At 40.2% G+C, this 12,549-nt stretch overlaps 1 protein-coding gene across 11 annotated transcripts in view; it reads right to left on the reverse strand.

Annotated features, from left to right (window-relative positions):
• ENOX2 (ecto-NOX disulfide-thiol exchanger 2) overlaps positions 1-12,549 on the reverse strand; it is a 284,213-nt gene that overhangs the window by 58,089 nt on the left and 213,575 nt on the right. The window lies entirely within an intron of this gene.

Consider the following 12,549-nt stretch of genomic DNA (forward strand, 5'->3'; position numbering starts at 1 on the left):
CAACTCTGTGTTGAAAATCTGTTCTACATTTGTTGCCACTGAATTTCATTTTATTTTGCATAATATTTTCATTTAGGGATGCTTCTAGGATATGTAGGGGCCCTCAAACAAATGTTTTTCTGTGGGGCTAATCTATATACACCATTCGATTCATACCAAATCAGCATCAACACTATTTCAGTGGCATAATCTCATGAGATATCATGAAAGAAATACCATACCATGCAGCTGGAGTGATTTACTTACCAGGCTACCTTTCTGGAACCAAGACTCTGGGAGGACTCCATAGGCAGGAGTTCTGAAGCTTCTTGTAGAATCTGGTTGACTCCACATGTGGAGTAGAGGATTGGAGAATGCCCCAAAGGGGAGAAAGGAGGACTGGGGACCACAGAGGTTTAGTTTGAGAATGGGACTCCTTGCTTAGACAGCACTGTAAGCCCTGGTCAGTTCCAGGCAATGAAGAGGAACTTTAAACATCTCAAGAAAGGTGCTTCTTAAGATTAGAACCTATAGGTTCTAGGACCTATTCTGGACTCAGGCCACCTACTCTGATCACACTACCTACCTGACTGGTCCTTAGCACCAGGCGGGGACTTAGAAAATATCAAGATAGGCATCTCAAAGCATGAGGTCCCCTGAGATGCAGACCTAGGGCAAAGGTCTCACTTGCCTGGGTCTAAGGGTGGTACTAATTTCATTTAAATTTTGTCTCTGTATCAAAATGCAAGTTCTTTGAGAGAAGGAAATGCATTCTACTTCCTTAGATAGCTCTCACTGCTATCTTTTGCTACAGAATGCACAATGGACTGCAAACAAAGAAAATATTGCATAAGGAGTTTTGATAATGTAGGGGCAGTTAAGTAGTAGTGTGGGTCTGACTCCTCAAAACCTTACTCTGCTCACCACAGAGGCTTGAGGGGGCAACACCTATAAGCGTGTCCTTAAGCTGGCTCTGAATCCCCTGGGTGGCTTCCAAGATATTGAAGGGGGGAATCTAAACAGCGGAGAGAATCTGTGGTCCCTCTAGAAGCAGAACTTCAGATACAATAGGCCCAATAGGGGTGAGTCTTTAGATCAGGCAGATATGTAGGCGGGTAGCACATGTGCATCCTCCATTGCAAAGTCAGCCTACAAGAGCGAGGGCATTCCCCATCTTCCCATATTCCTGTAATGCTGAAATATCCAGACCCCAGATATGTTTGGGAAGAAAAAAATTTCTTCCAAGAAATTAGAAGAAATTTTATTTTTCAGAAAACAAATTTACTTTTAGCCTTTCACATGTCAGTTCAGCCAACATGCCCTTGTTCACATGCATGTGTGTATGTGTCTGTGTGCACGCACACACACATGCTCCCTTCCTCCCTCTCTGTGGCTCTCATATCTTTACTTTCCTCCATATACTAGTTATATGACCTTAAGGAAGGTTTCTTTTTTTTAAATTTTTTTTATTTATTTATGATAGGCACACAGTGAGAGAGAGAGAGAGAGGCAGAGACACAGGCAGAGGGAGAAGCAGGCTCCATGCACCGGGAGCCCGACGTGGGATTCGATCCCGGGTCTCCAGGATCGCGCCCCGGGCCAAAGGCAGGTGCTAAACTGCTGCGCCACCCAGGGATCCCGGAAGGTTTCTTAATGTCTGGTAACATAACACTATTTCTTTTTTGATAGAAGTGTGGATAAATGATGACATTTGGCTCAAAGGATGAAAGAACAGAACAGATATGAAAACCTCTGGCATGATAGGTGGTAGTCTTGATAGGTAAGTTTCCCTCCTTCCATTCAAAACATGCATACACATATCAATAAGTTCACTTATTCAGGCATTCATTCCCACATTACACAAGCATTTGTGATAGCTTTTTATATGTCAGGCTCTATCAAGTGGGGGCAGGGGGTCTAGGTCTTCGTTTCCATCTTAGAGGACTTAGGCCCCTGATACCCTATGTTCCTGTGCTGTAGAATAAGAATGCTGTGTTTAAAAATGCCATTTTTGTCTTTCGATATTTTGATTCCTTGTGTATGTGGTTTTGGAGAAACTGTTAACATTATCTAACCCATTTACAAACTCTTAATTTTCAGTAGGAAAAGATCAGATTAGATTGTGTGCTAACTAAACAATTCCATCTATTTTTCTCCTTCAACAGAAATGTTTGTCTTTCTTTTATTGTTCTGTCTGCCTCCTCATTGTTATTCATATAGCTCTGTCACTCAGAACTCTACCTTACCACAGATTACAGAAACATTAGTTCATTAAACAAGTTCTGCCACTTCGACTGAGAAAGAAATGCCTGTCTCCATGTATTGTCTACTAATAAATGGAGACAAACAAAAAACAAATACACTGGATAAATATAACTCCTGACTGATGTACTCACCACTCTGTTTGGTATGATTACATTAATATTTTATGAAATTCATTTAAAAGCAAATATATTCATGACATATGGCTAAAGCGAAAGTAGATAAACTCCCTTTCTTCCTTGTGTTCAATATGCCAAGAGTTCCATAGGCTACACTGACTAGCAGAGCTTGCTAGAGGGCAGGTTGCACATGACATTTCAAAGGCTCCTAACACATTGATTATTTCTTTTGTTTATCTTCAACCATTAAGCACCAAAGTCGATGTGAATTTCTAATGCCAACCAAGAAAATAACCATTTGAAATTATCAGACTTATACAAGTATTGCAGAACCTGAAAAATCAAAGAAGTCCGACAATTTAAAACACATTTGGGAATATGAACACCAGAGAAATTATCTCTCTGAGGCCCCCAGCCTGGCTTGAGAAGTACACCAACAAGTATGTAGTATTAACATTTATGTTAGGAAATCAAACTTCTGAAGGAGATTTGAAATCATTTTATAAAAGGATTATGGAAAGGGCCAAGGTATTCCTCCAAAGTCCTTCCCACAACAAAAACCCCATTCTGTTTTGCTTTTATATCTCTTCTAGCACTTTTTCCTTACAGCCTTCTGACTCTTGGCATTGTCATGCCTGGAAGTATCATAAGAGGTTGGTTTGTATTCCCTCTTCTGATTCATGAACTTCTCCAAATCCCAACTTATTAGAGATGCTATGAATGCTGTGTTAGTTGGGCCAGCTTGCTCCTCTGAGTTGCAGCTCCACTACATGATTTCAAGTACTACTTCAATGTAGCCTTAAACATTCCTGCTCCCTAGCAATTTGTGCTCATTCAATCTAGAGTAGTTACCTAGGAGTAAATCATCCTCTATTTTCTTTATGCATTTGAGCCAGAGAGTTACACTGGAGGCACATACCATTTCTATGCTGCCATTCAGTCGTTCATATGTCCATCCATTTAATAGTTTGATGCCAGGCCCTGTGCCAGGTGTTAGGATTGAGGAAATGGGTAAGATAAACCCTCAGCTTCATAGTTTAGTTTGGAAACATCCATGCAGTTACAATGCTGTATCACCAATTATCAGCACTCAAATTGTTTACTGGGTGCTTACAATGTGCTAGGCACTGTGCTAAGAATTTTATATGATCACATTCCAGTAATCCTGTGAACTAGCTACTGTTATTATCCTTCATTTTATACAGAAATTTGGGCTGAGTATTTTGTTACATGCCCAAGATTATACAGCCAGGAAGAAGCAGAACTAGGATCTAAATGTAGGCTTGTCTAACTATAATGCTCTTAACCACTATACTCAGTGTAATATGACAATTGTTTTAAAGAATTAATTATAGTATAAAGTGAAACAGGTATGATTAAAAACATGGCAGATGAGCAACAAAGTACTTCCATACAGTTATTTTTTTCCCAGTGTGACAGATTAAAGGTGGATACAAATTCTTTGACACTCCTCTCATTAAGAGGTGAGGCCTATGTCTGCCATCCCCATTTGAATCTGGATGGGCTCCAGAATGCTTTGACATAAGGGATGCTGTGTCTGTTTTCAGGCTTAGGCCTTAGGAGAGATACCATTTCCACTTCTTGTTTCTAGGAACACATGCTATGGGATCTTCAAGACACCGTGTAACATTTTGGACTACCATGGCTGAGAGAGATGTGGAGAGGGCCTTACAGTAAACGGAAGGAGAGGGAGCCAGCTGAGCTCAGTATTTTTATCTGCTCCTTCCTAGGTGCCATGCATATGAATAAAGTTGTCTTGGAACCTCCAGACTAGCCTACCATACTGAGACATCCCAGTTGATACCATATGGCACAGAAGAATTGCCCATATGAGTCCTGCCCAAATTCTTCACCCAGAAACTCTTAAAATAGAATAATATGATTGCTTTTTAAGCTACTAAGCTATAAAATGGTTTGTCATGCAGCAATAGATATGCAGAATATGCAGCATGCCTAGGGAGTGGGGTGTGATTAGTTAATAGAGCTGGCTATTTTTTTTTAATTTTATTTTTTTAAATTTTTATTTATTTATGATAGTCACACACAGAGAGAGAGAGAGGCAGAGACACAGGCAGAGGGAGAAGCAGGCTCCATGTACTGGGAGCCCGACGTGGGATTCGATCCCAGGTCTCCAGGATCGCGCCCTGGGCCAAAGGCAGGCGCTAAACCGCTGCGCCACCCAGGGATCCCGAGCTGGCTATTTTTAATGAATGCAAATAGAAAGTACAGTAAGCACCCAGAGTAGATTGACCATGACTTTTCTCAGATTATTTAAAAGGTGCTTTGGGACCCTGCAAGGCCCCAGAGCCACTGTCTTGAGCAACTGTTGACACTGTACTGTTGCTGTGTGGATGTGCCAGTTGAAACAATGCCAGGTAAGTGACATTCTACTTGATGGACTAAGACTACAGATATCTACAAAACACTAGAAATCTATATATACACAATGGAATATTACTCAGCCATTAGAAACAACAAATAGCCACCATTTGCTTCAACGTGGATGGAACTGGATGGTATTATGCTGAGTGAAGTAAGTCAATCGGAGAAGGACAAACATTATATGGTCTCATTCATTCAGGGAATATAAAAAAATAGTGAAAGGGAATAAAGGGGAAAGGAGATAAAATGAGTGGGAAATATCAGAGAGGATGACAGAACATGAGAGACACCTAACTCTGGGAAATGAATGAGGGGGAGGAAGGGGAGGTGGGGGGGGGTTGGAGTGACTGGGTGACAGGCACTGAGGGGGTCACCTGACAGGATGAGCACTGGGTGATATGCCATATGTTGGCATATTGAACTCCAATAAAAATAATTAATAAAAGAAATTTTAAAAAATACTGTGAAATCAGAAAAAAAGAAAACACTAGAAATCTTAGAGGTTGCCCATTTTTGATGCCTGATAAAGACACCACACATGCCAATTTTATGGTTCAGCCCTTGATATTTTCTGGCAGGATGGTTCACAGTGTTGTTCTTCCTGTAAAATGCAAACTCCACTTTTGTGGCAGAGGAAAAGGGATGGTGTCCAAAATACTATCCATTAATTGAGTTTATATGAATTTCCAGCTAATGATTCAATTTTATACATACCATCTCATTTAATCTTCACAGTCCTAAGGAATGGGCAATATATATTCTCTATTTTACAGATGAGGAAATTGAAGCTCACAGAGTTAACACTGTAAGGCCATACAGTAGGTGGCTTTTACTAACAATACTCTTTACCATTAGTCTATATTGCTTCCCACAAAGTCCATGGATCCACAGGAAAACAAGATACTCCTTGTCAGATTAAGGTCTGTCTCTAACTACTTAACCTGCAGCAGGCCTTCAAATATTTCTGTCCAAAAGGCTACCATCTGTTTGCTTATCTCTACACCTAGAATTTCCTCTTGAGATGTTCGACATATGAATTGCCACACTATTAGGTAATTTAGACACCTCTATTTTATTTTTTAAAGATTTATTTATTTATTTATTCATGAGAAATACAGAGAGAGGTAGAGACACAGGCAGGGGGAGAAGCAGGCTCCTCACAGGGAGCCCGATGTGGGACTCAATCCCCCGACATGGGATCACACCGTGAACCAAAGGCAGATGCTCGGCAGATGAGCCACCCAGGCATCCCTAGATGCCTCTATTTTAAATCCATTGTCTCAACTTTGACCCACAGAAGAAGCTGAAATTGTGGCAGTGTATGAGCTGGAGGTGAGCAAAGATAAGAGATGACACATTTATAGTTAGTCTTGCCTTTTTATTTTTTTTAATTTTTATTTATGATAGTCACAGAAAGAGAGAGAGAGAGAGAGAGAGGCAGAGAGAGAAGCAGGCTCCATGCACTGGGAGCCCGATGTGGGATTCGATCCCGGGTCTCCAGGGTCGCACCCTGGGCCAAAGGCAGGCGCCAAACCGCTGCGCCACCCAGGGATCCCTAGTCTTGCCTTTTTAGAACTGGATCTGATTCTGGCTGGCTGGAAGTCCATTCACACCCTCAGAAAGGCTCTGCCTGCACTTAATGACTTCTCCCTATCCATGTGCTCCCCAGCCCATAAAGGTATGTCCATGCTGTTAAGTGTTCCAGAGATCCTTTGAGCACCAGGAGGTAGTTTGCACTCACAGTAAAACCACTGTAATACAACCATAGATTAGTCTAAAATAAGTGCTCCAAATGGGATCTAAATACAATTAAGGCATTTCACAGAGAATTATGATTCTAATTGAGGTATACATTTCTGGGACATTCTTGCTATTTATTTAGAGTTCCCACAAAATTCATTGGAAAACTAATAATTATACCTTGGTATTGAGAAATTTTAACCCACTACAGTGGTTAAAATTTTAACCCACTACAGTGACTGCCTCTTCTTTATGCACATCCTCAAGAAGACCTTTCAAGCAGTCAACCTGAAGAGAGAACAAATATTTCTAGGGACAGCCGGGCTGTACTGTGAGATGATGCTACAGTTATCACTAGCCCTCTTAGAGCACAAGTTTCCAAATTTTTGCATGATGACTCTCAAATTCTACTAATATCTGCCTACTTCTCCAGAAGATCATTTAAACTCTTGCTTCAGGCCAACTGGAAAGTTGAAGCAGGGCCTCGTTCATGTACAACGGCAAATAAGGTAGCAAACTAGGCTTGGGTGGGTTATATGGCATAATTTTGGTTCACAAAGACACCTCAGTAAATCTCATCTTTGATTTCAAATTTCTAACAAAACTTAATTTCTTTAGTATAAATTTTTGCAAATATTTACCTTTCTAGCCCATCTTCCACCTATTCCTTTCTATTTATTTATACTGTGTTCTTGCCTTGTTAGAACATTTGACAGATTCAGGGTCATGATTGTGGCTCTCATCATAGGATGCTATGAACACCTTTGGAGGGGCATTAGTGAGGACATTTCATGCTACATCTATGGTTCCCATATTTCTAGATTTGAGAGGAATAAAATAGAATTACATACATACATACATTTAATTATTCCCCCTTCTAACTTGCCAAGAAAGGATGTGGGGAAAAATAACAGAAACTAGCCAGCATAGTTCATAAAAGACAGAACATTTTAAAACCAAAATGTAGAAAGTCTATAATCTCAGAATAAAAAACAGTCTTTTCAACTGAGCAAATTTAGCTTTATGTAAAAATCACCATATTTTTAGTTTTTATATTTTGCACAAACTAAGGAAAGTAATATTGACTAGTCCTGGGCTACACACCCATGCTTGGGCATCAGAAATCACTCAACTACCTCAGTAAGTGTCTATTCCTATATTTGAAGCTCCCTATGAGAAAATTTTTTCAGAACAAAAATGTCAAACACACACACAAAATTGTGAAGGGCCATGAAAAGTTTGACTTCTCTGAGGTTTGGTATATTTTCTCTTCATGGAAAATGCACATTATGTAACCGATCAGGTTTCCCTTTCTGTTTTAGCTACCTGGTCACAGGTATAGCTCAACTTTAGAAATTGGGTAGGATCCAATGACCCATACATCTGAATTCTAATTTACCTCCTCACTTGGTCTTCACTTTTGATCTTCACTTATATTTTCCTAGATGCTGGTTTATCTTACTTCTGACTTTTCTCTTTTACTGTAAGCTTACTTATAAGCTGCCTATGGAATGGGGTGATGTAATTTCACTCAATATTTAACCACTGTGCCCATACCATATACTCTTGCATGCTTTCTAATCATTGATGCATCGTTTCCTCTTCCTGGACCATTCTTAGCCTTTTTTCCCCATCTGCCATATTCTTACATATCTCTGGACACTGAGCTCAAATATTACCACTTCTGTGAACCTTTCCAGACCACAACCACCTACCTAGCACTCCCCCTCATCCCACTCTGGCAAAAACAGTACTTTTCTGCATGTTTCTAAGACATTTGCTACATTGTAGTGTTATGATATTAACTTTGCTGTCTCTGCTACTGGACTTTGAGTTTAAAGGCAAGGACTGAGCTATGCCTGTTTTGGATCCCCCAGATCCTAGATCAATACATTTTTAAAGAATGGGTGGGTGAATAAAAGCACAAATGAACAAAATGGATAGGAAGCCTATGAGCTATTATCATTCAAGAGGCATCTCATATATGAGATGAATTAGGGAGAAAATATGGGGGTTCTAAAGTACTGAAGCAAGTATTAGGGCAGGAATCTTGTCTTTTTTTGTTCATTGCTTTATTCCCAGGGCTTCTCATAGTACTTTGCATATAGCAGGCATCATCACAGGTGCCTCTCCACCTTCCATGACTTCCTCCAGCCTGATTTGAATCCTATCTCCTCTCCAAGTTGGTTCCTGGCCTCCCTGGGCATGATGAACCACTTCCTCCTAGTTTTGCATGGCTCTTTGGCCCTTGATGATGACATTTGCCGAGACTCGGTCTGAATTAGCTTTCCTTGGGTATGTGGCCCTCTGTCGCCGCCCCAGGGCAGCCTAGACGGCAAGGGCCATGCTTGGCTTAAGCCGTTTCCAGCCTGGGCTGTTCGTCCGTGAATGTTTGCTGAAATAAATTGACCAGGCGCTGGCCCCCGTAAAAACAAGCTTGTTTTATGGAGGCACTAATTCTATTTGGTATAGTGTTTGACATATCATTGGCTTTCAGTGAAGTGTTCTCCATGCTGATGAACACTGCTCTCCTTTCTCAGGATTTCAACTTCATCTGTCACTGAAGGCATGTTCTTTTCATGGAAGATATTAAAAATAATAGAACCACAAATCTGGCTTTCCTTGAGGAGCTTGTAGAGCAGTGACCTGTCATGTGTCACACATCTTCATTCTTTCTGTTTCCATCAGAGTTGGCCTTCTGGGCCAGTGAGAATTGCCTTCTTCTTCTTTTTAAGATTTTAATTATTTACCTCAGAGAGAGACAGAGAGCACGCAAGTGTGCAAGTTGGGGGGGGAAGGGGCAGAAGGAAAGTGATAAGCAGAATCCCTGCTGAGCACAGAGCCCAAAGTGGGGCTCGATCCCAGGACTCCAAAATCATGGTCTGAGCCAAAGGCAGACACTTAACTGATTGAGCCACCAAGGTGCCTTGAGAACTGCCTTCTTAAAAATGACAATGCCCATAGATGAGCAGTGTCTTGCTCCGGGAATAAAGTCCATAAGTCCATACTTTCCAACATCTATTATGGAGGTGATATAATCAATAAAGTGGAGACACCATAACGAGAACTCTTCTCCTTTGGGACTTCCCAGGCTCCACATTTGGATGCTAAGGATATTTTAATGAGGGAAAATGAAGGAGCGCACAGTATTCAATGAATACTCCTTAATCAGTCCATTATTGGATTCTTCTGGGATGATGGGAAGAATGATGCTCCTTAAACTGGAGGTCTGACTGTTTTTGGTCCCTTTCTTCATGTGAAAACTAACATCAGTCTTGTTTGACTAGCTTGGAAAAGCAAATACTCTTGCAGGAAAGACAGCTGCTGGGTAGAGGGGAAGCTCCTAATCTGCCATCATTGTGGATTAACTTGATTGAATAGCAGCTGTACAAAACACCATGTTAGATGAAAGGGAGCTCCAAACCAAACCCCAGAGATGGCCTGTCTCTGCTTCCCACGTAATGAACATAATAAGTCAGACACTGCCCTAATGACATGTGTCCAAGAGACTCAGCTTCCATGATTATGGATTTGAGCTCTCTAGGGCAAGTCAAGGAAGCTTATGTATCATTTGTTTTTCATCAATGCCAAAAGCCTTTTCTATTGTCACTGGCTAGATGAGATAGCACAAAAAAAGATCTGTTGTGTCAGAAGGAAACTTAATGGGCAGAAAAGTAGTTGAATTCCTGAACCATCAGTGGGTGACCTCAGGGAACAGTTCCATGTGGATCATTGGCTGCCATTTCAATTTTAAGGAACCTTGAGGAGTGGAGAAAGGAATGAGGGATGTGTTAGCCCATTCAGTTAAAACATTACATAATAAAGATAACAGGCACCCTTTCACAAAGCCTGGGTAAGAAGGGTAGGCAGCATTGGAGTTTGGTGCTAACTTTCCATTTCTGTGGACACCCTTTCAGATTTATAAGGAGCAGTCATCAGTGTCATTGTCCAGCACCTCTCCTGGGGAAGATTTCATTTCTGAATTTGTTACCCTTCACAGTTGCTAAGAATACAGATGAGCCATAATTCAATTTTTTTTTGTGAGCCATATATCAGATGCGAACTTGAGACAATAATAATAATAGCTAAATTCACCAAGAGATCACTCACTGTGATAACCAGGCATCATTCTAGGACTTTAATGTACTAACTCATTAATCTTCACAACAACCCTACGACACAGGTGCCATTATTATCTTTGTTTTACAGGTGAAGAAACTAAAGCCTAGAGAGGTTAAGTAACTTGCCAATGTTTACACAGCCTCTTAATGGTAGGACATGGATTTATTTGAACTAGGCAGTTTGGATCCAGAACCCATGTTCTAATCTCAATGGTTAAATTGTCTTCCTAAAATAATACAGAGAGAAAAATCAATTCACCCAAAACTCAAGTGCTTTTACAGATAGCTTCACAAAGTATGTCTCAGCCCAATACTATTGTCCCATGTACTTTTAAGAAAAGAAAGGCACTAAAAAAATTAATATCAGTATTTCTGGGGTGCCTGGGTGGCTCAGTTGGTTCAGCATTTGACTCTTGATTTTGGCTCAGGTCATGATCTCAGGATCCTGAGACTGAGCCTGGCATGGGGCTCTGAGCCCGGCAGAGAGTCTGCTTCTTTCCCTCTCTTTCTGCCCCCCACCTCACGCACACACACACTCACTCATGTGCTCTCTCTCAAATAAATAAATAAATCTTTTAAAAAATCTGCATTTCTAATATCTGATTTCCAAAAAGTCAAATAACTTTCCCTAGAGCATAGCTAAAAGATCACTGAATCACAAAGTTGTTGGAGGCCCTGAGAATCTATTTCTTCATAGTGCTTAAGAAAATAAGGTGTAGGTAGAGGGTTAGAAGTAGAAATTAAAATCACTCTTGACATTTCAAATGTCTGGTTGGAAGTGGATGTAAGGAACACTCATTAGAGCTGATGGTGGCAGCTTAGCAGCCATTTGAAGGAAGTATGTTAGTATTTCCTTTATCTTAAAGAGCATATAGTACTACTAATAGTAATAATAATGATGATGGTTAACCTTTATTGAGTACTTATTATATGCAAAACATTAGGTTAAGCATATTATTTAATCTTTATAGCAATCCTATGAAGTAGATACTATTGTTATCCCCGCTTTACAGATGAGGGAAGTGAGGTACAGACAAGTCAAGCATCTAGTGCGAGGCCACATAGCTAGCAAGTGGCAGAGCAAAGAGCCATACCCAAGCAGTCTGTCTTTAAGGCCTATGTTGTTAAATACTAAACAAGATACTCTTTCTGTAGGAATAGCCCTCCAAGTTACTGTTAAGAAAACCTACTCAGTTTTTTAGGTCTGTTATTGACCCCAGCATAAGCTTTGGGTCTATAATGATGGCTTGGATGATTTTTTTACTGTCAATGCTAAGCCTTTCTTCCTCCACATTATAGATGGGTGGCTAAGCATCAAAGATTACTGTGTGAGCCTAGGTTTGGGTTTACATGTGGTAATTTGCAAATCTGATATAACTAACATAGAGTCCCCTTGGCATAGAGCAGATCTTGCCTCAACATTTTTCCCCAGACATATACCCATACAGTTTGGATTTCCATAAACTTGTAATATGGAAGGCAAATCAGATTGTCTAGTCTCTCTAGACTACAAGAGATTGTGACTCAGGACCACTCCATATGGAGCTATAAAATAATATATAGTGTTTTAGCTTAAATTCTATTACAGTGAAATAATGCGGAAGAACTGATTTTAAAAGACCCATTATACTCTTTAAAAATATCTGTAAGAAATATATTAATAATGATTTTAAAGTATTTTGATAGCCAACATGTTTGAGCACTATGTACCAGGCATTGTGCTAAGCACAATTTAATTGCCACAAAACCCCTAAGGGTTAAGTATTATTAGTCTGATTTTTATGAATGCAGAAATTGAGTCTCCTAGAGGATTTTTAACTACTCAAGATAAAGTAGTGAAAAAACAGCCTTGGAAGTCAAGGATATTGACTCCAAAGTCTGAGCGCTTAACCATTATGCAATACTGGGTCCTGTCATAGCATCTG

The sequence above is a fragment of the Canis lupus genome, chromosome X, assembly GCF_011100685.1.
Source record: "Canis lupus familiaris isolate Mischka breed German Shepherd chromosome X, alternate assembly UU_Cfam_GSD_1.0, whole genome shotgun sequence".
Taxonomy (NCBI): Eukaryota; Metazoa; Chordata; class Mammalia; order Carnivora; family Canidae; genus Canis; species Canis lupus.